This window comes from Pelophylax lessonae (genome assembly GCF_965119305.1).
Source record: "Pelophylax lessonae genome assembly, chromosome: 4".
Taxonomy (NCBI): domain Eukaryota; kingdom Metazoa; phylum Chordata; class Amphibia; order Anura; family Ranidae; genus Pelophylax; species Pelophylax lessonae.
The window spans coordinates 99,888,407-99,913,576 of NC_138771.1; positions in this window are offsets into that span (position 1 = coordinate 99,888,407).

Consider the following 25,170-nt stretch of genomic DNA (forward strand, 5'->3'; position numbering starts at 1 on the left):
AAACAGGCCACCACCTTGTCCATGATGCCATCTTTCCTGGCATTGGGCCGATCGTAATTTGCCAACTTTCCATCGTAATCCATTTTTTCTAAAATGGAGACCATCTCCACCATTTCTGGCTTTGACATGGGTGTAGCCCTTGATTTTCGGGTGGCCCAATCACTTCGGCCCCCACTAATTGAGCTCCCAGATTGTTGAGACATGGTTCCTAATTAAACAATTATTATTCCACTGCCTCAGGTGTGAGTGTCGCATGTAGGCCTGATCTTCGGCACGTACACACCCCTGCACAAGCCCGCCACTGGAGGAGGAGTTGACGCCTGCGCTGTATTTAAAGGACGCCAGATCGTTCGGCCGACGATTCGCTAGCGGACATATCGAGAGTTGGAGCACGATCGAGCGGCGAATCACGACTTTTCCCCACAAACAAAGGTACGACTCTTTTAATAGAAAGTGTGTGTTTTGGGCCCTATACAGCTTTTATTAGGAATATCTTTATTATGTGCCAAAATACATGCTATTTTAATATGTTTTGTGTTGTTTTGTGTCTTGCAGGCATATACTGTCCTGCAATATGGTGGACAATTTCACCACCCACAACTTTTTAATAAGTTTTATTGATGAGTTCAGGCAACTGCCGTGTTTGTGGCAAGTGAAGTCCGCGGATTATAAAAATCGAAAACTCCGAAAACAGGCCATGGAACATTTGGTGGCCTTCTACAAGCCCGTCTGTCCTGGGGCAAATTTTAATTATATCCGCAAAAAAATAAACAGTATTCGTACTGCCTACAGGCGGGAGTTAAAAAAAATAGAGGAGTCCACCCAGTCTGGAGCAGGGGCACGGAATGTATATGTACCACGGCTGTGGTACTTTGATAACATGCGGTTCCTGGCAGACACCATGGAATCCAGGCCGTCAATTTCAACACTGCCTTCTACTTCGGCAGAGGGCTCAGTGTCGGTAGATCCAAGCCAGGATGAGGATTTCCTGGAGGAGACTTTTACTCAGGTAGGGCATTTTACAATATATTGTCTGCTAAAATGTAATCATGTAACAAAATTATAAGCTAAACCATAATTGACCCTTTAGGTAAACGGGCATAGCAAGGGGTTGGCATGACAGGCAACCGCCAGGGGCGCAGGCCAAGGGGGGTGGGTCACAAAAACATTGGCATTGTTTTATTGTTTATTTTAACAATCCACTCAGCCTGCACACCCCAGAACCCCCAGTTTGCAGGCGGATTCATGCAGGTGTAAAACATTGAGAGCAGCTTCATGCAGGTGTAAAACATTGAGAGCTGCTTCATGCAGGTGTAAAACATTGAGAGCTGCTTCATGCAGGTGTAAAACATTGAGAGCAGCTGAGCCAAAAGACCAGGAGACTGAGACTGCCTCTCACTGCATCCCCAGCACCCCTCCGGTCTTACAAACACTGCTGCATCCCCAGCACACCTCTGGTCCTAAGAAACACTGCTGTAGCCTCAGCATTCCTCTGGCTCAACCTTTTTTAATACAAAACTAACAGCTCCTGCAAATGATCCATCCATCCTTGCTTCCATGTCTCTGGTCTCTCACTCTGGGTCAGCAAGGCAGGTGGCTTCCTTATTCATGTTTCCCTGCACTGCTTCACCCTCAATGCCCTACATCAAGTCCTCTGCAAGTTCAGGCCCCTCTCTCTCTGCAACCCCCTCCTCTCTCTCTCACACCCCCTCTTTCTCTCCCTCTCTCTATCTCTCAACCCTCTCTTTCTTTTTCACACCTGAGACAATGATTGCCCACTAGAGAGCTCTACACTGGGCAAACAAGGGGCAAATTAGAAACTTTTAATGCCCTTTAATTTTTTTTTGGGGGGGTGGGTTACAGTTTTACATTGATCTTGGGGGGGGGGGGGGGGGGTTGTTGCCAAATACAGCTCCTCAACAAGGGCACTGGAGACCCTAGATATGCCACTGTATGTAAAGTCTGCTATTTGTTCACAATAATATAACAAACATGACTTTTTATATACACTATAACATTCTAATCAATTGTTCATTTCATCAACAGGGAAGTGTCACTGAGGAGGAGCCAGGTTGCAGCCAGGAGCCTGGGGAGCCTGTGGAGCCTGAGGAGCCTGCGGAACTCTTTCCACCACCACCTCCTCCTGCCAAACGGAGGCAAAAGAGGAAGCACGTGGATGACATCACAGACGAATTTATCCAGGAGGCCACCATAGCCCTCCGTCGGAAACCGGAGGCCAATGAGTCCTTCGGGAATATGACTGCCAAAATCCTGGATAAGGTGGACCTCAGGCAGTGTCAGTATGCCAGAAAAATTATTCTGGATGTGCTGCAAAACGCAGAAAACGGCATACTTAATGAGCACAGCCACGCATGCCAGGAGCACCCGTGCCCTCCACCTCCACCTCCACCTCCACCTCCACAACACCCACCACCTCGCCAAATGCCACATGGCCAGTGGCAATATGGCCAGCAGGATCCAAACCTGCCCTCATGGCAACCTGATTACAGTTACCAGCAACTTTAATTTGTGTAACCCCCCTATTATTTATTTTACCCCTGTTTGCCAGTTTCTAGTTTAATTTTGTCCAAATGGAACTTTTTTATGTTTAGTTATACGGAAAGTATTGATGTTTGCTTTGTTTTTTTTTTGCTGAGATCCAAAAAATAAAGAAAATTGAAAATAAAAAATGGCCTATCTGAATTTGTTAACATGTTTAATATTGTGCATAACCTGAAAAATATGTTTTAGACATTAATTCATACAAGAATAAAGGGTCATATCAATAGTTAGATCTTTGGTGTGAAAATACAAAAATAATGGTGAAGAGTTCAAATTATTTAATTCTAAAATTTGATAGAACAGATAGAATAGACAAACATTATCTTCATCATAACAGAAAACATGCCTTTTTATTAGAAAAGTATGGCATTATGAGCAGCATCTTCCTTCTTCTCACATTTATCAAGATGAGCATGTGCTCCGCATTTCACCTATTTCTTGGACTTCCGCGAGCCGAAAGTTCTTTCTGAATAAAATGTTGAGTTTACTAGAGAAAATTCTTCCGGGAACTCATTTGGTTTGATCATGCGTGTTGGGATTTGTAGCTGTGTGTCGGCCGAATTGTGTACTGACAGGCGAACAATCGTCCGTTCTGGTGTCGGCATACAAATATTTTCATGTTTGCACGAAAGACTTTTGTCCGCGGATTGTGCGCAGACATCTGTCGGAGGCACCATACTAACACGCGTACAATCGGCAGATCCTTCGTCCACCGACGTTTGTATGCCGACGATCGGTACGTGTGTACGGGCCTTTAGGAACAAAGTTGGTTGCAACACTCACATATGAGCGAACAAACAAAAATTCCTATGAGGGGGAAAGTGATTGGCGCACCCGGAGATGACCCTTTTATCATCCGGAGGCAGCTTCCCACCTCAAAAAAAATAAAAACTTGAAAAACATACAAAATATTACGACTCAAGTAAAAAACAATGGGCTAGAAATGAGATCAAAACCTGGCAGCATGACTCCAGGGCTAATAACATGTCAGAACTACTTTAACATGAAAATGCAGCTAATCATCAATCGCATTGGTAAATATAGGTGTCCGTCCTTCCAGAACAGATAAAAAGGACCTGGACCCCCACATAAGGTCCAACCGGACCATCCCAACCTGTGTCAGCAACATCTTTCCCACATCTAAGGAACCCCATGTTTGTATTGCTAACAACTGATTATGGAGTTAGGGATGCAGGAACCGTTTGACAAGGTAGCCAATCACGTGTGTCATTACGGTCTCTTAGCAGAAGAGTGGCCAGTAGATTGTCAAAGGGTCCCCTGCATATGGACTCTCAGATTGTAATAAAACACAGTATGGCCCAGCTAGATATACCACATAGATGCACTCCGTGTCGTTATTTAACTCTTAGTGAATCTACCCCTTTGTCTCTGATGACGGTGACTATAACATGCTGCACAGAACACAGGGACAATCACTGAACAGCATAATTTACTGTAGATCTGGTTGCAGCTCTTTGTTATAAAGCCAGTGTAGGCTGTGGGCCACTAGTGGCAGTGTTAAATTGCACAAATGTATACTGTAAGTAAAATGTAAAATACTTTGTTAAACAGTCGGCAGTGATGACAGCTGTCAATAGAGTCTCACTGCCGCCAATTAGATTCAAGTCTACACCAGGGAATGACATTGGGAAAGGGAAGGTTAGAATGTGACTGGCTTGTGGAAAGGGGTGAAGGGTTGATAAACTTCATTTTTAAATGACACACATTGATAAATAAGGTTCTCTGTGGCTTTTTTACATACCCAAGACAATTCAAGGTCAATATTTTGATTAGGAAAAAAATTATAGGATCAGGGTACGCTCCATCCAGTGCAAGTGCAATCCATCCAGCTATCTATCTCTAATGTTTTTTAGGGCTTCAGCTGTCTATTTAAAAAAAGGACTTTTCTACTAAAAGTACTGCAGGAGCTTAGTGTAATGTATTAATTACAGTTTTCTCTGTTCTGCCCTAAAGCTGGCTATACATTCAGCAAATATCAGCCACTTCCTTAGGAACCAGCAGATATTCACCTTGTAGGTGGCCCTGTTGGCACCCTCCTATCGGACATACTTTAATTGAAAAAGAAGTTGTGCAGAAAATTGTCTGTTGAACAGTTGTGGCATCCATTCAGATACAGCCGCTGGGTACTCTCCCAGCTGCCAGCATTGCAGATTGGTCCATCTGTGCTATATAGCATGGATGGAGGAATCTGTTACACTTTTTTCCATACAGCCTGTGGGATGAAGGAAGAAATCTATCAATGTATGGTCATCTTAAGATACAACTCTCTGAACACATGCTGTATGTGTAGGGGTACCATTAGTTGACAACTTCCAGTGCTGCACATTATTTAAAGCGGTAGTATCCCGCTTTTTGACACTTTTACCTACAGGTAAGCCTACAATAAGGCTTACCTGTAGGTATAATTAATATCTCCTAAACCGGCACGGTTTATTAGATATTTGCAGTGCATGCAGCCGCTCACGCGAGCGGCGCATGCGCTCTGAAGGTCCGGGGGGACCTTCAGTTTTCCTAGCCGGCAGCTTGCCGGAAAATCACTCCATCGCTGCTCCGGCCAATCACAGCGCCGGAGCCGCCGAACCCGGAAGAGACGCCGAGGGATCATGGCGGCGCCCGCAGCGATGTCCCGGGGTCCGTGTCGGGGCTTCGTTCTAAGGTAAGTTATACATAATGAGCTAGTATGCGATGCATACTAGCTCATTATGGCTTTGTCTTGCAGGTTTTTTTTTTTTTCCTTCATTTTCGGGTTTACAACCGCTTTAATTTAAATTAGTGAATAACATATACTTCTATTTCTCAGACTATTTTTATTCAGTAAATGCAAAGGGCCCAGAAATGGCCAGCTAATGGCACCCTGTTGTCCCTGCAGAGTTTTTTTTTTTTTTTACTGCTGTACCTTGAAAAGGACAGCACAGAGGTAAGTGTAATGCTGCTTTCACACTGAGCAGTTTTTGAAGCATTTTTGAGTTAAAAAAAGTGCAAGAAAAGCCAAAGAAAGATGCTTCCCTTTAAATTTTAAAAATATTTTATAATAAAAAAGTCAGAAAACAATTTGGTCTGAAATTGAGCTTTTACTTAACCTCCATGGCGGTATGATTATGTCAGGAATTACATACCAAAAGCGGTACAATTGTTTTCATGGAAATTTGGCGTTATGTATTATAGGCCTACAATTCTTAGTAATTACTGACTTAAACCTGACCAAAACAAGACTCTAGTAGACATATTTATATAATACATTATATATAATATATATAATAAAATTATATTATTGATTAGATTATAATTCATGTATTATATATATATATATATATATATATATATATATATACACACACACACACATATATATATATATATATATATATATATATAATATAACGCATACATTATAATTGAATCAATAATATAATTTTATATATATATATATATATATATATATATATATATATATATATATATATGCATATATATACAGTAAAACCTTGGATTGCGAGCATAATTCGTTCCGGAAGCATGCTTGTAATCCAAAGCACTCTTATATCAAAGCGAATTTCCCCATAAGAAATAATGGAAACTCAGATGATTCGTTCCACAACCATTTATTCATAAATCCTTCAGTTTATAGTCCATATAAAAATATTATAGCATTGCGATAGGTTGTGTAACCATAAAATGTCCATCCACAAATAACCGCTTCCACAAGGGGATTAGAAGCAGAATCCAGCAGGAGCTACAGAGTATCAAAGAGAAGAGAGGCGCCTCTAAGTGTAGCAGTATGGTTCCATTTAATGAAGGTACAACATTCAGCAACTCACATGGTTGATGAATAAAACAGGCACATCTAAGTATGCAGGCATCCAGGGTAAAGCTGTCCACATAGACCGTCCTCTGCACCGCCGGCTGCCAGTCTGTAATCCTGACCGGGAAGACCACCCTGCAGTAAAGCGATCTGAAAGCGAGGGGCAGCATGGAAGGGATGACGTAGATGTCGGTGCGGAGGATGGTCTATGTGGACAGCTTTACCCCGGATGCCTGCATCCTTAGATGTGCCTGTTCCAATCATCAACCATGTGAGTTTGCTAAATGTTGTACCTTCATTAAATTTAACCATATTGCTACACTTAGAGGCGCCTCTCTTCTCTTTTATACTCAGCTGTGACTTGAGGCTACTTGTATATCAAGACATCGCTTGTATATCAAAATTTATCTGAAAATTTTGCTTGTCTTGCAAAGTGCTCTTAAACCAAGTTACTCTCAAACCAAGGTTTTACTGTATATATATATATATATATATATATATATATATATATATAAAATGTGTTATGTGTTTGTGTTTTGTGCAATGTTTTTTTTTTTTTTTTGAATTTCCCTCCCTAGTTCCGCTCCCATGCAGCATTGCTGCTGCAGGGAACAGAACTAGGAAGTCATCATACCAACGGAGGAGCGGCGGGGATCTCGGCTGGCGGTCACAGCAATGAGAGATCATCGCTGGATCACCAGGAGAAGGTAAGAGAACACCGCTGCGCTCTCTGCACATCTACCCCGAGCGTGACTCGGGGTTACCGATCCTAACCTAAAAAATCCACCCCGAGTCACGCTCGGGATTACCGCCAGGGGGGTTAAAAGGCAACCCCCTTTGTCCTAATAGCTTCTATTACACAGTAAAACCTCTTTAAATATTTAGCAGCTATTGGTCCAAAATGAGGCATTTTGAACATAACTATAAACATGTATTAGTCATAAATACCCTGCTCAAAAAAATAAAGGAACACTTTTTATTCAGAGTATAACATCAATTCAAGTAAACTCCTGGGATATTGATCTGGTCAGTTGAGTAGCAGAGGGGGTTGTTAACCACTTGCGACCAGCCCCTCAGTTATACTGCGGCAGGTTCTCACGAATTGCTGTACCTGTATGGCGGTTTGCGGGAGCGATCCTGGGGGCGCGCGTATGCCCACTCTCCAGTGGAGAAGCCGATCCATGGGGCCGGTGGCCGCAATTGCCGCCAGGCACCCATGATCGCTCCCCATGAAGAAAGAATGGCGGTCTGCTGTTGTAAACACAGCAGACCATTGTTCTCTCTGGAATCAATACAGAGCTTCTGTGTTCCTCCTATTTAGGAATCTATGTTGATTTCACAAGCCCACGCCCCCCCCCACAGTTATAAAACACCCCCTAGGCTCAGATTTAACCCTTTGATTGCCCCTGGGTTAACCCCTTTCCTGCCAGTGTCATTATTACAGTAACAGTGCATATTTCTAGCACTGATTACTGTAAAATGTCACTTTTACCTCCCAAAAGTGTCAGAAAATGTCAGTTAGGGGTCCGATCTTTCCTCTGCAATGTCACAGTCCCGCTAAAAATCGCTGATCACCGTCATTACTAGTAAAAATAAATAAAGAGCAATTACATAAATATTTCCCCTAGTTTGTAGACGCGATAACTTTTGCGCAAGCCAATCAAAATACGCTTATTGGGATTTTTTTTTTTTACCAAAAATATGTAGCAGATTACAAATTGGCCTAAAATGATGAAAACATTTTATTTATTTTTTTTTATTGGGAATGTTTTATAGCAGAATGTGAAAAATATTGTATTTTTTTCAGAATTGTCGCTCTTTTTTTGTTTATAGTTTAAAAAATAAAAATCACAGAGGTGATCATATACCACTAAATGAAAGCTCTATTTGTGGGAAAAAAAAGGACATAAATGTTATTTGGGTATAGCATCCTGCCATGGCGCAATTGTCCGTTAAAGTAATGCAGTGCCGAATCGCAAAAAAATGGCCTGGTCATTAAGAGGGAAAATCTTCTGGTCCAGAAGTGGTAATCAGTTTCAGCTGCTTTGGTGGTAACTTATCTTTTCTGACTGCTTTTCACTAGTTTTAAATTTGGCTAGGGTCAGTGTCACTACTGGTAGCATGGGGTGATACCTGGACCCCATAGAGGTTGCACAGGTATCCCAACTCCTCCAGGGTGGCACATCAATACATGCCATTGCCAGAGAGTTTGCTGTTTCTCTAAACAGTCTCAAGAGCAAGGAGGAGATTCCAGGAGACAGGCAGTTACTCTAGGAGAGCTGAGCAGGGCCAAAGAAGGTCCTTAACCCATCAGTAGGACCAGTATCTGCTCCTATGTGCAAGGAGGGACAGGATGAGCTCTGCCAGAGCCCTACAAATGAACTTCAGCAGGCCACTGGTGTGAATGTCTCTGACCAAACAATCAGAAACAGACTTCATGAGGGAGGCCTGAGGGGCCGAAGTCCTCTAATGGGCCCTGTGCTCACTGCCCGGCACTCTGGAGTTTGCCATTAAACACCAGAATTGGCAGGTCTGCCACTGGCATCCTGTGTTTTTCACAGATAAGAGCACATTTTCCCTGAGCACATGTGACAGACATGAAAGGGTCTGGAGAAGCTGTAGAGAATGTTATGCTGCCTGTAACATCGTTCAGCATGATTTGGTTTGGTGGTGGGTCAGTGATGGTCTGGGGAGGCATATCCATGGAAGGACACACAGACCTCTACAGGCTAGACAATAGCACCCTGACTGCCATTAGGTATTGGGATGAAATCCCTGGACCAATTGTCAGAGCCTACGCTGGTGCAGTGGGTCCTGGGTTTCTCCTGGTGCACGACAATGCCTGGACTCATGTGGCGAGAGTATGCAGCCAGTTCCTGGAGGATGAAGGAATTGATACCATTGAATGGCCTCCACGCTCACCTGACCTAAATTCAATAGGACACCTCTGAGACATTATGTTTCGGTCCATCGGACACCGCCAGTTTGCACCTCAGTTCGTTCAGGAGCTCAGTGATGCCCTGGTCCAGATGTGGGAGGAAAAACTCCTGGACACCATCTGTCATCTTATTAGGGGCATACCCCAACGTTGTCAGGCATACCTACAAGCACGCGGGGGCCATACAAACTACTAAGTACCATTCTGAATTGCTGCAATGAAATTTCAGCAAACTGGACTAGCCTGCTGCATAATTTTTTCACTTTGATTTTCGGGATGTCTTTAAATTCAGCTCTCTGTAGGTTGATAATTTTCATTTCCATTAAACGAATAGTTAAAATATTTGCCCTAAATGTTTAAGAAAACTTATTATAAAAATAATTGATGTTTTCTGATGTAGATAGGAATCTTAAAGTGTATGTGAAGTCCAAACTTTATATTACAGCCTACCAAGGATGGCTCCAGACAATTTTTTTTTTTTGGTGGTGGGGGAGGGGCTGTGCTGGTGCTGGGTATATAGGTAGGGGAACTAAAACCCTGTGCATGAATCCCATGTTAAGCAGACATATTGTAATAGGGACTGCTTAGTCAGAAAATGAAAGCTGCAATGTTATATAGAAAACATTCACAGTGTAACAGGAACATAGCTAATCAGCAACTGAAAAAAAATCAGTTCTCTAATTAATGTTGGCGGTGTGAAAATAAACCATAGTTGGCAGCGTTTGTAAATTTACACCTTGAAGTGATTGAGAAGAAAAATGTGGTGCAATACTTGGGCCACTCACTCTCTGCCTTAAAGTGAAGGAGAATAAAAATGCATTGTGCACCTCCAAGTCCCTTTGTTTTGCTATGGATTAGACCAGTGGTTCTAAAACACTAGTTCACAGCCTAGCTCTAGGCTGCAGCCTTCCTCCTGCCAGGCTGCAGCTTCCTTTCTGCTTCAGCCATGATTGTCTGAGGATAGGTGTCACTAGTGTTGGGCATAGGGGGCACGTATCCCAAAAGTATTGCTTGGTGCCCCCAAGTCTGGTACTGTATGCCATTATTTTTTCCAAATTTGCCATACCCTTATCTACCCACCAGCATCACTGCCCTTCCTGCAATTTTTTAGGAAAAGCTTAAAGTCCAAGGGCAGCTATAGATGAAAGCCATTTCATCTGACTCTACCTGAAGCCCTTGGTAAATCCACTAGCAGGAATAGGAGTCCTGTCCTCAGTCACTAACACATCAAGAGAGCTGCAGTGTGCAAAGGTTGTGGGGGTGAGCAGTATTTAAAAAGAGTTGCAAGGGTGAACAGTTTTGCAAGAGGGTGGCAGGGATGCAGAGGTAAGCAGTGTTTTAAAAGGGTGGCAGGGAATGAAGAGGCGAGCAGTGCTGGAAGAATTTAAGAGGGCATTGAGATGTTAGCTGTGTTTGAAGAGGGTGGCAGGGAATGCAGAAGTGAGCAGTATGAAGTAGAAGAGGGTTGCAGGAGGTGCAGGGATGATCATTATTGGAAATGGGTTGCAGGGGTAAGCTGTATTGGACAACAGTTGCAGGGTGTGCAGGGGTAAGCAGTGTTGGAAGAGGGTTGCAGGGGTGAGCAATGTTGGAGGAGAGTGGCAGGAGTGAGCAATTTCGAAAGAAGGTTGCAGGGGGTGCAGAGGTAAGCAGTGTTGCAAGAGGCTTAAAGGGGGTGCAGAGGTAAGCAATATTGGTAAGAGGGTGGCAGGTAATGCAAAGGTAAGAAGTATTAGAAAAGGATGGCAAAGGGTACAGACATGAGTAATGTTGAAAGTGGGTTGCTTGCGGCACAGGGTTAAACAGTGTTGGCAGAGGGTTGAAGAGGGAACAAGGAATTACGCCTGCGAGGAGACCTACACTGAATGATACACATCTAGCACTGTTAAGTGGTCTGCAGCAGGACAAATGTGCCTGCCTCCTGCCTGCTAAGTATGTCTATCTATTTACTTTGCTGCCATGTAATGATTACATGCCTAAAAAGAGGATCAATAGAAATGCATGGCACTAGACAGGTGAAAACACACCAGTGTCAGAATGCCCCACAACAAATGGAAACACACGGTAGTGCATTGTGTTAGGCATGTTAGGATGCATTGGCAGCTCGTTCTTTTTAATGCGTGGTAAAGTAAATTGGCTCTTAATCCTAGTACATACGATAATTTTTTTTGGGGTCTAACGAAAAAAAAACTGACAGCGCAGGCCCGAGCCGCTGTACTAACTATCCGACGCTAGTACAGCGATCTCCCCCGCTGAGCTATTGTGCTCTATAAGGGGGACAACACCCCCCCCACCAAAACATCCTGACAGCGCTCTTAGCTATTGGCTCTCAGCCAGCATGCACGTCTGACTTCTGTACACTGGGGCCGAATGTCGGCCAGTTTTTATTGAGCCAGTCTATGTCGCCTGGCATTCAGCCCATGTGTATTAAGCTTTACTGTTGGGGCACAAACAGTTTTGGAAAAAATTTACAAGGCCCTGGTGTCCCTAAGGTATGACACAATAGGGCCAGGGGCTACATTGAAGAAATTATGGGAGTAAAATAAGTACTGTGGTTTTGAGATTTGTGGAATTCAGAAGTGCGGTATCTGCTGTGGCATTCTCGCATCACAATTGGTGTCAGTGTGGGATAGTAAAAAAAAGGGTATTACTGTTATTACTGACTGCAGCAAAAAAGCTGGGGAATAAGTATATAGGCAAGCAGGGCAGTCATCCAGCCAACCCAGCAGACAGGACTCAGGAGGCACTCCATTCCACGCTGCTTCCTCTTCGCTCCAGGGAGGGAGAAGGCATATCACTCTGCTAGAGGTGGACGGCTCTAAAGTGGAAGCAGCTAGGGTGCTGCATCCACAAGGTTACTTACTGGCATCACATTTTAGCTAGGTTTGTAGGAAATCTTTAATGCAGACTCTGACTATGGCAGCTCCTGATTGGGGGTGCTAGATTTATTTTTGCAAGTGCTTTAGCACACTCAAGCACCCCCAATACCTCCACTGCAGTTTACTAATCCCAACTCACCAGCAGTGGCAGCATTCGTTTTTTTTTTTTTTTTCCAGGCTAACAGCATTTTTAGCAAGTAAAGAAAATACCTGTTGATCTTTCCAGAAATGCAATGTTCTTCCTGAGAGCTGAACTGGAAGTAAAAAAAAAATCTTATATTTCTTTCCTAAACTACTGATCCCATCTCCCCGTTCCCCAACATAATGGCGATGAACAAAGGCAGATAAGTTTGATATCTAAAAGTAGAGAAAAGCCTGCACTCCGACTGTTTACTGAAGTTCCATGTCAGCAAAAAAAACTCCAATGTTTCAGAATACGCAGACCTTCCTTCTCAAGACAGACAAAGACCCTTTTAAAGTCCCTTTCTGTCACATTCAGAAAGAGGGTCTGTGTACTCTCGAAAAAACATTGCTGCTTTTTTGCTGATATAGAACTTCAGTAGTCAGTTATTCTGGAAAATTATTGAGGTGCTGGCTTTTTCTTTACATTTGAATTTGTTTAATATCACTCCTTAGCCAAGCACACACCCCTTAAAAAGGGTTACATGAGGTCTGTGGTGTGGTTTGATATATTGCATTGTTGTAGTTTAGCTTAGGTTATGATATGGCCCCACCAGAGATACATAGGAGGAGTGAGGGTAACCACCCAGGGACTCACCAGGTGAAAATAAAGGCAATAAAGCCCGAAAAAAAAAATACAACTATGCAACTAAGGACTGGTAAACTGCAATATATACATTTTTTTTGCATTTAGATACAATATATTTTTTAAATCCCTATATGGTTTTTATTCCTGTTGTGTCCCCACTAATTGGAGACACATTTTCACCAATAAAATAGGACCACAAATTTACAATTGTCACAGGAAAAAAGGGAAATCTTTCAATAGGGACACCTGACAACTAAGACAAGGTTCGCCACATTTTGAAGAGATTTCCTTTCACTTCCTGTTGTGTTCCCAGGACAGGAAGTAAAGAGAAGTCTCCCTATTGGGATGCAGACTGCAAAAAAGAAACCTGACAGGGATTTAACCTTTCCTTACTTTATCCAAAACTGAAAACAAAGACTTTAGGTATACTTCAAGTGGCGTCACCACTGGTGCAATAGCTCTCAAAGTCTTGGGGTACTAGGCAGGAATATCTGCAGTTCCTGGAGAGGTCAAAAACAAAAAGTGACATCCAGAAACAAATGGGTAAAGGTGCAATAAAATATAATTTGTACAGCCCATACTTTGGAGGTAAAAAAAAAAAAATATATATATACATATATATATATATATATATATATATATATATATATATATATATATACTAAAAAGGGGATTCAAGTGCTACTCTAGCCAAAGCCTGCTTTTATTTTGGATACAGTGGGAAGAGTTGGAACCTTTGTCAATTTTTTTTTTTACTGTCTGGGGCCTCATTGAGAGGAAAGCTCCCCAAGTAGAGGCCTTAGAAGAAATAGGAGCAAGGAAGTGGGTTTACTTTTAACAACTTATTTAATAGGGTATTTTTCATATAGTGGAGTAGGCACTATTTTTTCAATATAGAAATACAGAAGTTGTGGGGAATAGGGGGGCAAAAGAAGCTGCACCTCGTACAAAAGGGGGGCCTTTGATGAATCAGATGTGGTGGATAGGAGGCAATATAGTAGGAGGAGTAGGTGTAGAGCAGGAGAAGGGGAACATTACAGAGGATGATCCGGATTGAACCTACCCATTAACATAAAGTGATCATCACTCAGTTGGCTGATTTCGACCAGAATCAACAATCATTTTAAATAAGGCCACTTATGAACAGGGCATGACCTGAGAATGAGATATGCTTGGCCCTCGCTAAATTAAGGGCTGGGACTATACATAGTTATTTCTCTAATGTGGTCGGCATAGATCTGCGGTGCACACATGGTTAAAAGCTTTCACAGAGACAAGGGAACAAGTGTCAATTGTTTGTATGGATTGTTCAACATATCAGAAACTCTGTGTGCGTTAACAAGTACTTCAGATTCCAAGAATGGTTTGCTATCATCCTGTTGTTAACCAAAACATTGCCTGATTATTGCATGTTATCCAATTTTGCTGCAGCCAGTTACTGGTGTGAGCATATTTTATGGACAGATCAGTTATAGGTATCATTTTTCTGGCAGTATATACCAATTGTCAACCAAATTCAATGAACTTTTGACTGAAAAATGATTGTACCCTACCATGAAGGGTTTCTATTAACACACTGTGTGGTAGATTTACTAAAGGGCTAGAGCATGTTCACTTTGCAAGAGAATTTTCACTTAAATTAGTGAATGCGGTGAATGACGGTTGGCTTAAATAAAGGCTTATAAATGTTGCCTCTCTCTTCTCATACCTATGCTGCATTCTTTTTTAAAAGTGGAAATATCTTTTTTTTTTTTCAAATATTTTATTTTAGAAAAGGAACAACAGGCGAAAAACAATCAGTGACACGCACTGTACATACATACGTATCAAATATAACATAAAATGAAAATGCAAACCATAACATCTCAGTGAAAAACAATGAGGGTCCCGGTAAGGTCAAACGTGCCGACCCCGGAGTCGGGGAAGGTGCAGAAACCACTACACGAAATCATGGATAACCGGGCCCCTATACGGGCATGTGGAGGGGCTAGATTATAGAGAAGGGGAAAACCTTTCCCGACCGTCGCTCCTCAATTTTATCCCAGAAATGGAAAAGAGAAATGAAAGCAGAGCCCCAGATTGGGCGACATACAAAAACCACAAGGAGGGAGGATGAAAGGAATGGGAGAGGAGGGGGGGGAGAAACAGATGGGGGAATCCCCCGCATGGACAGACCCACGGGCACCCCCGGGGTAGTAATAATCAACCGCACATCAGAGACTTGCCTTTGTCGGAAAGCACGAAGACATTCCAGAAACCCCAAATCTTATCGTATCGTTCCCTGCGATGCTGTCTCGTGAGGGTGAGGTCCTCCATTCTGTTAATGTCCTCCGTCCTGCGCATGCAGTCCCCAATAGTCGGCACTCTAGTCGTCTTCCAGAGCAGCGGGATGCAAGCCCTCGCGGCACTCAAGACATGAGGGATGATTGATTTTTTGCATTTCGAGATTGGCATAGAGGAAACCTGGAGCAGGAAGAACTCCGGGGTGTCCGGGATCTCCCGGTCTGATAGTTCCCCCAAAAGGGCCCGGACGTCTCGCCAGAAGGGACGTAATCGGGGACAAGACCAAAATACATGGAGTATCGTGCCAACTCCACTCTGGCACCGCCAGCAAAGGTCCGACGTGCCGGGGAAGAACTTGCCCAAGAGAGAAGGAACCCTATACCACCGGGTGAGGATTTTATAATTCAACTCCTGCAGTTTCGCACAGGTCGGAGTCTTCAAAGCTAGGGTGTAAACCTTTAAGCGTTGCGCCGGAGTGAGATGTAATTGAAGATCCCGCTCCCACTTGCCCAATCCAGGCAGGACATAGTCCTCCCCCGGAGAGACCAGTAGGCTGTAGGATTTGGACAATGTGCCCGGCAGGTTCCCGCTCCCCACGCAGTACTCCTCAAACGGAGTGAGGTCTCTGGAGAAAGACGATGGGTCCGGCAAAGAGCGAAGGTAGTGGTGTACCTGGGCAGCGTGCCAGAATCCCAACTTGTAGGGGCCACTATCCGACATCAATTCCTCTAACGTCAGCCACCGAGACCCCCTGAGGAAGTGGGCAGCCCGGGAGACGCCTCGGGACATCAGTCCCCGGAACGCCGCCTCCCTCAGTCCCGGTGAGAACTCCGGGTTACCCAGAACCGGGCAAAGCGGGGACGTCTGCGCGGAAATGGAGGGGTGGGACAGAGCGCGACGAGTGGTCGCAATCGTAACGCCTATCGTGGGGTGGTCTCGGAGGCCTCGCGGCAGGTCCCCCCTGACCCACGGCAGCCCCTCCAGAGAGGCGACAGATTGTCCCCGTTCTAGTTGTACCCATAACTTGCCTTCACCGTGTCTCCACCAGTCAATCAGCCGGCCAAGATGGACCGCTGTATGATATTTAGCCACGTCAGGAAGCGCCAGGCCTCCCGAATGCTTCGGTAGCGTCAACTGGGCCCGAGACAGCCTAGGCCTCCCGTGAGCCCATATGAATTTCACAAAAAGGCTGTGGGTTTGAGTGAAAAAGGAAGCTGGGATCCGCACAGGCAGTGCCTGCAACAGGTACAAGATCTTAGGGAGGATCGACATCTTAATTAAGTTGCAACGTCCAAACCAGGAATGCAGACCAGCATTTCAAGTCTGCAGCAAGCCACGAATTTGGGTCAGGAGGGGAGGGAAGTTCAGGTCATAAATTTTGGACAACTCCGAGGAGATCTGAGTCCCGAGGTATGTCAGGGCACCCCGAGTCCACTTGAAGGGCAACGCGGAGGACAAGTGCTCCAAGAGGGGGGCCGAGACACCCACCCCCAGAGCCTCGGACTTATGAAGGTTCACCTTCATGTTGGAACACATACCGTATCGGTCCAATTCCTGCAATAGGTTGGGTGCCGAAACCGCCGGGTTCGTAATAGAAAAAAGCATGTCGTCGGCGTAGGCCGACACCTTACATTCCAAGTCCCCTATCTTAATTCCCGAAATGTCGGGATTGGCCCGTACCCTGCCCAGAAGCGGTTCCAGAGAGAGCGCGAACAGCAGCGGGGAGAGGGGGCACCCCTGCCGGGTCCCATTAGAAATGAGAAAAGGGCTAGAGAGCACTCCGTTACACTTCACCTGGGCCGATGGGCAGGAGTAAATATGTCCTATCCAGGCCATCAACGTGTCCCCGAAGCCCATCGCCCTCAACGTGGAAAGCATGAACCGCCAGCTGACGCGGTCAAATGCTTTCTCTGCATCTGTGTTGAGTAGTACACAGGGTATGTTCGTTGACCGGGCCACGTGGATAAGGTTCAGGACTTTAGAGGTATTGTCCCTCGCCTCCCGAGAGGGAATGAAGCCCACCTGATCCAGATGGACCAAATGCGGCATGTGACGGCTGAGGCGATTGGCCAAAATCTTTGTGAACACCTTCAGGTCTATATTAAGTAGGGAGATAGGCCTGTAGCTACTGCAGCTGGAAGGGTCTTTTCCCTCCTTGGGAAGAACCGAGATATGAGCCCTAAGGGAGTCCGGCGGGAAAGAAGACTCCCCCCTGCCCAGTGAATTGAGCCAAGCCACCCAATGTGGACCAAGCACATCCATATAAGTGGAATAGTAAGGCAGGGTGAAGCCGTCAGGACCCGGGGCCTTCCCCGCCTGTAGAGCTCCCACCGCTGCCTGAAGTTCCAGCACGGTAATGGGGGCCTCCAGTTCTTCCCTAGCCTCAGCTCCCAGGGACGGAAGGTCCACTGAGGCCAGGTAGTCCTCCTCAGCGGACAGAGCTCCCCCGTGTTCCGGGAGGTTGTATAGGGAGGCATAGAAGTTCCGGAATTCATCCGCAATCTGTGTGGGCAACGTAGCCGTGCCCCCTGAGGGGGACGTAATACGGGGTACATAAGTCGCAAGCCTCTGTGCCTTGACCGAAGCCGCTAACAGTCTTCCGCACTTATTCCCCTCCATGTAAAAGGCATGGCGGGCCCTCTGAAGGTCCGCTTTGGCCTTGGAAAACATAAGGTCCTGCACTTGACGGCGGAGCGTGAACAACTCCTGTTCCTCTGCTTTGTCCAAGTGTTTTTTGTGGGAAGTTTCCAACCTGTGGATCGCCTCTAGGAGGCGCAGTAATTGCTGAGACCTCTGCTTCTTGAGCCGAGCCCCATGCTTCATAAACACCCCACGAATGACCGCTTTATGCGCCTCCCAGATGATCCCCCGATCGCAGTCCTCCGCTGTGTTAGCGCAGAAAAACTCCTTAAGCTCCTTCAGGACGTCCGTCCGGACGTCTTCGTTGTTAAGAAGGGAGTCGCTCAGCCGCCAGAATCGCGTCCTACCCCGTGTCCCCTCGGAGAGTTTATACACAAGCGAAATCGGCGCATGGTCAGAAAAGGTCATCGTGTCAATCGTAGATTTCAGCACCGCGTGAAGCTGCCCGTGCGGAATCAGGAAGTAGTCTATTCTGGAATACAGTCTGTGGGGTGGCGAGAAAAAAGAATAGTCCCGCTCCCCATTGTGCTGCATTCTCCATACGTCAATAAGTTGTGCCTCGTGAAAAGCACGAAGAATCCGCTTTCGGGCAGCGTGGGTCACCGAGGAGCTGCCGGAAGAAGTATCCAACGCCGGGGACAACGGGACGTTGAAGTCGCCTCCCAAGATCAACTGTCCCATCTGAAAGGAGGCGAGTCGCTTGAGGACTCGGGCGACGAATACGTCCTGGCCGTCGTTCGGAGCATAGATGCTCGCGAGCGTCACCACGGTCTCTCCGATAGTACCCCGCAGAAACACAAAGCGACCGTTGGGGTCCATCAGGGAGTCCTGGCAAGTCCAAGGCACCCTGGCAGCCACTAGAATGGACACCCCCCGTGACTTGGCAGCAGCATGCGTGGAATGATAGGAATAGGGGTAGAACCTATTAGTCAGTCTCTGGAGGCGGTCTGAACGAAAATGCGTCTCCTGGAGAAACGCGACATCCGCCCGCCGGCGATGAAGGTCGTTAAGAAGAACCTTGCGCTTCTCCGGGATATTAAGCCCCTTGGTATTAAGGGAGACCACCGTGAGCTCGTCCATGGCGAGAGGAAAGGGAGGGATAACACAACAACAAAGAAACGGGGTGGGAAGAAGGGATGGGGGGTCTAGAAAGGAGGGAGACTTGGTAGCAGGGAGGGTGACAGATGAGGAGTGGAAAAAAAAAAAAAGGAAAATGGAAGCAAAAGGAGAAAAGGCACGAGGTATACACTACTCCTCGCTATCTAAAGGCAGCTAAGCCACCAGGCACTTGGAGACCCGTAGGGGTACTCAAGCGCAGGCCTACGTGGGGATGTGGGTAGATCAGGCACAGCTCGAGCCGCTGTCTCCGGCCCCCACCCAGCCCAACGCCCAGGGAGGGTCCCGCGAACAAGGAGACAGAGGCGGTATAGCAACCTAGGAGGCAGCAGGGAGGGTCCCAGTCATGCCCCACATAGCAGGAGAGCCAAGGGAATCGGGAGGGAAAGAGAAAACAAGGGCGCACTGGCATCAGCAGACGGCCACAGCGGGAGGAGCCCCAACTGGCCGCCCCACGCCGACAAACATCAATAACAGTAGCAAAAACATAAACTTAAACTCTAAGTGCAATGTGTAGCAGTACCCCCCAGTGGGGGGAAACCCGGGCAGCCACTTCTCAGTGCCCAGTGGGCAGGCCAACACAGTACCACCAGGAGAACAGGGTCACCCCGTGAGCAGGGTCACACTCCCAGTCCCGTCCCGGCACCGCCCCGCAAACCCCACACCGTGTGGCCACCCGGGGCTCCCCCCACCATCCATTAAGGCACAAGTCCACCAATCAGAGGTCCCTGGCAGTCCCCGGGAAACAGCAGTCATAGCCCCCCCCTCCCCCCCGCAAAGCACAGAAATACATAAAACCAGCTCCCGGCAATGCCCGCCATCCCCCCCCCACCCAACACCGCACACAATCAGCCATCCGTAATCAAAATTTCCCAACCCCCCCTCCCCCACCAGCCACCACGATATACCCCAAGCAGAGTGTCCTAGCATAAGTCTGCCGGGCAGAACCCGGAATCCAGTCCACATACAGCTCCCCCACCCGCCGCCCCCCTCCCACTCCTCAAAGTCAGCAGCAAGAGTGGGCGGATGGGCCCCGGGGCCCCACGGGAGCCCCCCTCCAGGGGTCCCCAGTTGTAAATCCCGGAAACACACGTGGACTGGAGCGGGCAGCAACAGGGTAGTCCAAACGTTGGGACCGGGAATCTCCAGAGTCCCCGCAAGAGCCGGTCACCGGAGCGTCCCTAGGCACGAAAGATGCCGTTAGTCCAGGGCAAGGGGAGCCTCAAGGGGGCGGGGGGGCCAGGGCAGGCGCTCGGGCCAGGCAGTCCATGGGGCATACGGAAGAGGGGCAGCCAACGGTGCCAGCAGGGCAGCGTGCACCCCAGGCAGTCCGGGCACCGTCATCAAGTGGGGGGAACGGAGGGGGCAGGGGAAGGAGCGGGGGGATCGATCAGCCACAGGGCTCACAGTACCTCAGATAGTGTTGTTCAGTCTTCCCTGGGAGCCTCAGATACACTCGAACGCTGTCGCCGCTGCTGGCGCTGTGGTCGAGGGGCAAGAGGCGCATCTCCTCCGGTGGAGCTCCGGCCCCGACGGTCCGAGGGGTGCGGGAGGAGTACTAACCAGTCCGGGACCTGTACCGGCTGCGTCCCCAGGTAGGCGAAGAGGGCCGGCAAGTCCGAGGGGGATCGCAGTGTAAATGAGGAGTTCGTCTTCCGTACAGTCAACGCCAGAGGGTATCCCCAGCGGTAGGTGGCTCCCTCCCTGCGAGCCAAATCCAAGACGGGGCGAAGCAGCGCCCTGCGGTATAACGTGGCCCTGGAAAGGTCCGGGAGGATCCGGATCTGCGCTCCATCAAAGTCCACAGTGCGTGCCTCCCAGGCCTTCCGGATCACCAGTTCCCTGTGCGAGTAACGGTGGAAGCGGCACACAACGTCCCTCGGGCGGTCTGGGTCCGGCGACCGAGGACCCAAAGCCCGGTGGATCCGGTCGAACTCCAGGTTAGCGGGGAGAGAGTCACCCAAAAGAGTTCCAAGAATTGCCGTGACAGAGGCCGCCAAGTCTTCCAGGCCTGTAGCCTCAGGGATCCCTTTGAGGCGGACGTTGTTCCTCCTACTGCGGTCCTCAATGTCCTCCATGTGGAGTTGCATGGCCATGGTAGTGTCTCTGTACGCCGCCTGGGACCGTTCCACAGCCTGCAGGCGAGCATCCATAGCGGTCAGCGCCGCTTCTCCGGAGGACACCCTTTCCGTCACCTGCTTTACCTCGCTCCGCACCTGCTGTACTTCACGCCGGTGCGCGGCCTCCAGGCGGCCGACAATAGTCTCAATATCCCGGGTGCTAGGCAGGGACCGTAGAATACTCCGTAGTTCCTCATCCATGCCCACAGACGGAGTGATGCCGGTCGTTAACGGGTGGAATGCCGCCGGGGTAGTTAACACCGTGTCTGTAGAGGATGCAGGAGAGGCCGCCATGGCGTTCCCGCCAGAAGGTCCAGGGCTCTCCACCGCCGCCATATTGCCTGCAGGAGAAGAGGGCTGGGAGGCCGCGAAAAAACGCTGGATCTCTCCCGAGGGACGCGACCTATTCGACGTCCCCGCACTGCCTGGGGTCCCCTTAGCTCTCCTCTTTCTGGCCGTCCGCATATCTCTGTGCCAAGACTGATTTTACGTCGGGCTGGGAAGGAAAGGCACGGAGCTCAGCGAAAAGACGTCTTCAGCCGGCCATGTCCAGACCACGCCCCGGAAATATCTTTTTTTACTCAGACTTGATGTGGTCACATGACTGAGAAGTGCGGCTCCCATGTGACAGGGAGTGTTCAACAATGGGGCTGAATTCCCTGTAACGTCGCCTGTCAGGTTCCAATGTCATCTTTTCCATTGTCAGTGCTCCCACCCATCTTCTGCAGCATTCGCTTGCTAACATGGGGGAGCTACAGATTTTTGATTATGTGGCCACACCAAATATGAATCAAAAATATACAGTGAAGGAAAGAAGGAAAAAAGTATTTGATCCTCTGCTGATTTTGTACGTTTGTACATTGACAAAGAAATGATCAGTGTATAATTTTAATGGTAGGTTTATTTTAACAGTGAGAGACAGAATAACAACAACAAAATCCAGAAAAACGCATTTCAAAAAAGTTTTAAATTGATTTGCATTTTAAAGAGTGAAAAAAGTGTTTGACCCCTTCGCAAAAAATGACTTAGTACTTGTTGGTAAAACTCTTGTTGGCAATCAAAGAGGTCAGATGTTTCTTGTAGTTGGCCACCAGGTTTGCACACATCTCAGGAGGGGTTTTGGAGAAGGAGGTTCTCACCCAAGATTTGACGGTACATGGCGTTGTTAATCGTCCTTTTGATGCGGTGAAGTTGTCCCCTTAGCACAAACCCCCCCCCAAAGCATAATGCTTCCACCTCCATGTTTGACAGTAGGGATGAAGTTCTTGGGGTGAAAGGCAGCATTCCTCCTCCCTCCTCCAAACACGGCGTGTTGAGTTGATACCAAAGAGCTCAATTTTGGTCTCATCTGACCACAACACTTTCACCCACTTCTCCTCTGAATTTTAGCAAACTGAATTAGCAAACTTCAGACAGGCCTGTATATTATGTGCTTTCTTGAGCAGGGGGACCTTGCGGGCACAGCAGGATTTCATTTCTTCACTGCGTAGTGTGTTACCAATTGTTTTCTTGGGGACTATGGTCCCAGCTGCCTTGAGATCTTTGGTAAGATTCTCCTGTGTAGTTCTAGGTTGATTCCTCACCATTCTCATATTTATTGAAACTCCCCGAGCTGGATTCTTGCATGGGGCCCCAGACCAAGGGAGATTGACAGTTATTTTGTGTTTCTTCCATTTGCGAATAAACGCAACTGTTGTCACCCTCTCACCAAGCTGCTTGGTGATGGTCATGTAGCCCATTCCAGCCTTGTGTAGGTCTTACAATCTTGTCCCTGACATCCTTGGACAGCTCTTTGGTCTTGGCCATGGTGAAGATATTGGAATCTGATTGATTGCTTCTGTGGACAGGTGTCTTTTATACAGGTAACAAGCTGAGATTAGGAGCACTCCCTTTAGGAGAGTGCTCCTAATCTCAGTTTATTAAATGTATAGAAGACACCTGGGAGCCAGAAATCTTGCTGACTGATAGGGGATCAAATACTTATTTCACTCATTAAAATGCATATCAATGTATAACTTTTTTTTAAAATGCATTTTTCTGGATATTTTTGTTGTTATTCTGTCTCTCACTGTTTAAATAAACCTACCATTAAAATTATAGACTGATCATTTCTTTGTCAGTGGGCAAAAGTACAAAATCAGCAGGGCATCAAATACTTTTTTTCCCTCACTGTATATTTTTACTGATCTATTTTACAAAGTGTATGCAGCATACAGTGGGTATGAGGAGGGGGGAGGCAACATTTTTAAGCAGACTTATTATAGCCTTTACTTCTACTTTCCTTTATGAAAATGTCACATATATTTTTAATCTAGAGGAATAAAGATATTCACACCAGCTTTAGCCCTCGTTCACACTGAGGGCGGGTTTGAAATTGTGCAAGTTCAGCTGAACTTGCACGGTTTAAAACCCGCATTTCAGTCCGACTTCGGGGGCAATTTGAAAGGCATCTGTGCGGGTTTATGCTTTCCATAAACAATGTTTTATGGTTTCCAATTTGGCATGTGATTTGACACGTAAAATTGGCTTAGAAAATGGTACATGTATACTTAAATGAGTGTATACTAGGGGGTTGATTTACTAAAACTGCAAAGTGCAAAGTCTGGTGCAGCTGTGCATGGAAGCCAGTCTTTAACCTCAGCTTGTTAAGCTTTGACCAAAAAAAAAAAAAAAGTGGAAGCCGATTGGTTTCTATGCAAATCTGCACCAGTTTTTGCATTCTCTAGTTTTAGTAAATTAACCCCTAGGTGTGACTGCAAATATATATTAGCGAGAGCAGAACAGTGGAGTTTGTAGTTTGATTTACAAAAGGAGTAGAGCACGTTCATTTGCAAGGAAATTATTTCTTTGCTTAGTGAATGTGGTGAAAATTCACTTTGCAAAGAATACCCAATCACATTTAACCTTCCTAGCGGTATTCCCGAGTGTGACTCGGGGTAAGATTTTAAGCCCGAGTCACACTCGGGGTAGCGCTAGGAAGATCGCTGGATGCTGGAAGAGGTTTTACTTACCTTTTCTCCGGGATCCAGCGAAGACTGCGAGCGGTATGCGGCGGCGGAGCTTCCTCCCGATCGTCTGCGAGTCCCGGCTTCCGTCTCCGGCGACGTGACGTCCGCCGGGGGGTGGAACCGGCGGCAAATTCGAATGTAAAACACACCAAACACACTGATACCGTTCAAAATAAAAAAAAATTACATTACATTGCCCCCCAGTGCCCTTTCCTGCAGTTTTACTGTACTTTTTATGTAAATATATGTATATATATATATATATATATATATATACATAATTCTTGTGAATGAGCAGCCCAAACCAACTGTATACATATTATATATATATATATATAGATATATATAATAAATGTATACAGTTGGTTTGGGCTGTTCATTCACAAGAATTACATGCAAAATAATGGTACCGCTTTCAGCACCTAAAATCCAAAAGAATCATACCGCCAGGGAGGTTAAGGAGAATTTAAAAAACAGGCATTTTTGCACAGGGTTGAGTGATTGAAATCAGCAAAGTCTTACCATATTCACCAAGCTAATAGAAAATTATCTTGCAAAGTGAAAATTCACTTTGCCAAGTGAACAGCCTAATTGCCTTTAGCAGATCCACCCATATTGGGCCAAGTATAATAGATGTCAGTGCCTGAAGTAAATTGACACTGTGTGCCCCAGAGAGAGCTTGCACAGAAGTGTGGGTGTACAGTTCGTGTTGAGCAAGTAGGGGACCTTTAAAAATTTTGCTACAAGACATGGGTTTGTACCCCTGCTCAGTAATACATGAGATTCATAGAATGTTTGGTGTATTTCAAATTAATTACATTATATGTTTAGAATGCAATGCATCATAGTGAGAGCATAATGTAGGTAATGCCGTTTGGCTTAATTTAAGAAATTTCCACGTATATTTTTCTTCTAGAGGGATAAAGAAATTCAAGCCAGCTTTGGAAAAATGTGTGTTTAAATTTAATTGACTATAAACTGGGTGTGACTGCAAATGTATATTAGAGAGAGCAGAACAGTGGAGTTTGTAGT